Source organism: Athene cunicularia, assembly GCF_003259725.1.
Source record: "Athene cunicularia isolate RWA chromosome 3 unlocalized genomic scaffold, athCun1 chr3_part1, whole genome shotgun sequence".
Taxonomy (NCBI): Eukaryota; Metazoa; Chordata; class Aves; order Strigiformes; family Strigidae; genus Athene; species Athene cunicularia.
In genome coordinates, this window is record NW_020799097.1 from 66,815,806 (window position 1) to 66,819,920 (window position 4,115).

Here is a 4,115-nt window from a genome sequence, read left to right on the forward strand (position 1 = left end):
AAAAGGAAAATATTTCACTCAGTTTTGCTTACATCTCAAACCTTCTATGAAGCAGTAATTTGTGTGGCATAGTTTCACCCCATCAATGTGTGTTAAGCCTAGCTGAGCAAGTTACTCAGGTGATAGGATGAGAATTAAAATCCACATCAGGTTTAATTATTAGTTGATAATTGAGTTTCTCAATGCTCCTGAATGAAATGTTACTGCACATACATAGATATAAAAATTTAAGGTATTTTAAAGTCACATAATTCATTGCCTTGGAACTTAGGTAAAGATTATTTATAGAAGAAATACATATTTATATATAAGGGAAAATTAATAACTAACTGCTTCATTCCTTTCTACTTTGATCAGAGGGAACAAAGCAGTCAACTGATTCTAAGCAGTAAGCATATCATTAGACACATTTAACGTATAAGAAAGAAAGGAACATCAATACATTTCAAAAATTTAAGTTTATGCAAAAAAACTTCCAGGAATCCCAAAATGTGTGTAATTCCACTGAGATGAATTGGTAGAGCCAAAAGTATTTTAAATTACATTCTTTGTGTTTAGATGACTGTATCCAACAATATTCTTCAGCCTGCAGGAAAGAAAGTGATTCTTTCTGTTAAAAAATAAATCAGTTTCATATACCTCTTACGGTATCAAAAAATATGTTGACTTTTAATGATATCACCAAAGGCCTTGTATTGCTGTTAAATCCCTTTTAAATGATTAAACCTGCATAAGTACTTGCTAATTAAAAATGTCTGGTCAGTTACGGAGGTTAGCGAAAGTCAGTCAAGATCTAGATTACATGGAAAAAAAATAGTGCTTAAATTTAACTCAGCTGGAAAAGTAATGTTCAGTGCTAAGGATAGCAAATGTCCACTGACTTTACTCCAAGAGAATGCATTTAACATATCTAACATGTCTGCATGGTAGTATAGTTATGAAGATTCACTAACAATAACTATAAGAAACAAGTGCCCACAACTATCTGTAATTATTTTTTTTTTTTTATTATTTTTTTTTTTTTTTTAGAGCCCTACTTTTGCAAACTCAACATAGGGGCGGACTGAAATTGGATGCTTTTGTGGTGATGACACCAACTAAGCAAGGTTAAAATAAGTCATTTTAAGGACACTATGAAATACCATTATCTTCAATTCACAGTAAACAATCATGTTTACTTCAGCTCACAGTAAACAATCCTGTTAATGCATAAAAATACATGTTCCCTAGTTTGAGAATATTTGCATACTTGAGGTGGCCCTGCAGTTAACATGAGTGAGAAAAACCAGTAAAATCTGTTGCATTAAAAAAAGAATCAGAAGATATGCTTTGGAATACACCCTAGAATACTGGGAAGACAGTAAAATAGAATTTCTTAATGTATCACAGCACTTGGAAAGCTTTTGTATAGCACATCACACTAGTCATCTAGCTCTCAGCACTGTGCTAGAGAGAACAAAAACCAATCATTATAAGCACATTACATTTTGAAAAAAATAAAACCACTCTATCATTCTTCATTCCAAATGGATTCCAATGCCTACCTTTTTATGAAACAACACCGACAGCTTGGCAGCAAAGTCAAATCCACTGAATCTGGGTTCTCTCAAGTAAAAGAGTGCAATTCCCTGAAGCATTCTCTATTTTCTTTCAATACAATTTTCTTTCTTGAGGCCACATCCATTTTCTCTACTGATTGCTGGTTACTTCCTCCTTTACTGCACTGGACATTTACTTTCTTTGGGCTAACTGTTGTACTGGAGAGAAGGAAAGGGGACTTACACACTGGTAACAAGCTAAGAAATTAATTATAATCCTTATCTGTACTGATTCAGGGTCATCTTCATCATGCTGCCCTCCAGAACTAGCATTTAGGCTTATTTGCTTTTGTGCTACACTATGGTCATATTAAACAGCTAGCTTGGGTTTTTTTTTAAGTTTGTTTATTAATGGTCTTCAATCTGAGGTTTGAACAAAAACCAAAACACCAAGTAGTGCAAGTTTCAATAAAAATTAGGTGCTATTGCTTTATATTAATAGGAAGCTGCATTTTCAGTTTCCACCCTTCCCTTTCCATTTAACATAAATACTTTGTTTGCACTGTTCCAGTACCTTACTTTAGAGATCTCTCACATCTTTCTGTCAAGTATTACTCTTTAGCTTCTGCATTTGTGTTAATGACAGTGGTATTTATAAGCCTGATCAAAGTTTCAGTTACTACAGTTCATACTACTACAGTTCAAACTACTTCAGTTTACATCACAAGACACAAACAAGTGAACTTAATTATACTTAGATCTAAAAAAGCTTTTAAGTAGCAAGAATGAAGTTCAAGTGAGTATCCTTTAGATATTCTACCATGCTCTTCCTCCAGGAGGCAAGATACTTTCAACTCAGACTAAAAGCAAAACGCACATCACCACTTCAACCCCTGACAGTGAAAGCCCATCATCATCATTAAAATTTGCTGCTTCAGCAAGAAGTCTGTCATTCAAGCTCTATTTTTGCTGCTCAAGCAGAATCTGAACAGAGTATAGTCTGTATACTAGATACCAGCAAAAAATAGTGAACTTATTAGCTATGGATAGAAATGTTAAATTAACATATAATATTCCAACTACAGTGAAACCTGATGTTCTCACCATATCAACTCTATCACCAGAACAAATACGCATATGTTTAAACAAACCTTTTTAACCTTCTATTTGCAAATGTTTCCAGCCTTTAAAAAAAATAAGCTATTCTTACACAGCATTTCATTCTGAGCTCCACTTACCAATAATATTTCACATCTGAATGAAAGCCAGAGAAAATATTTAAAATCTGTAAGTGTAAATGCTAACTATGTCAAAATGTCTTGATATTTGTAAAGCTAGTAACTATTTTTCTCCCATCTGGACAATACATACATATATATATTTTTAAAAGCATGTAAGCTCCAGGATTATATGCATTTACCAAAAAAAACAACTTTCTGGAGTCCAAGTTTATTCAGCCCCAGAAATCCTTGGGTGTTTTGGTTTTTTAATATATATACACATCCTCAAGTTCTAAAAGCTTCTTCATTGGATTTCTTTACCATACTACATCATTCTGTGACTCTAGACCCTTTTTTCTCTAGAAAGTACAAAGAACACAGCCCCTTAGACTCCATAAGGAGATACCAATTTGCTTCTTTGTATCTTCTGTTTACTCTCCCAGCACAGAATCAGTTAGGCCTGGTTAGGTTGCAGAAAAGATGTAAGTCTTGACAGGTTTATAAGTTAAAATCCATAAACATGTTTGTTTGAAAAAGCCTGAGAGCAGAGAGTATAAAAATGTATCCGTGTGTAGGTTATACAGTCCGGAACCTCTATCCCTCTGTATTACATAAGCCATTTATCACTGGAAATACAAACTAAAACACAGGCCATGCAACAATGAAGCTGTACAATTAACCGAGAGAAAAATACAATAACTGCAAGAAGTTTGTCATCAGCTTAAAAGGAAAACCACAACAGAAATGTAGCACTAAACATGCTAAACAGAGAGAAGTTTAACATGTGTAATTTTAACATGACTTTTCAAATAGTGTCATTTGAAGAGAGAGTGAGGGATCATTTAGCTTTCATCAAAATCTGGATTCCAAATAAAGGACAGAAGACACTTCTAAATAAATTGCATTAAGCTATCATGCCATGTTAAGACTACCAATTATCTCTCCATTAAATGACCATCCATTAATCTTCCACAAAATAACAGTTTTGAGATCAATGTTTGACCAATCTCAGGGAAGAGGTAAGGAACCGTAAGCCATTCATAAAAGACTGCAACTTCTTATTTCAAGTGAAGGTCTGTAGCTTGTTCTTTATCTATGTGAGTAAAGAAGCATTCACTTGTTAAAAAAAACAAACCAACCAAAAACCAACCTGGATCAAACCCCATTGTTCTATACAGTCAGAGAGAAGGGAGGGGGTGCCAGAAACTACATGAAGCTCAATTCCACAGGGCTATTTGCTCATTCACATGAACCTGAATATACGCAATTCTGCAGAACTTTCTTTAGACAGCTTTTTGATTAAAAACATCCATTGAAGCTTTCTCCTGAAGCTTCCCTTATTCCTGGGGGGGGGGGG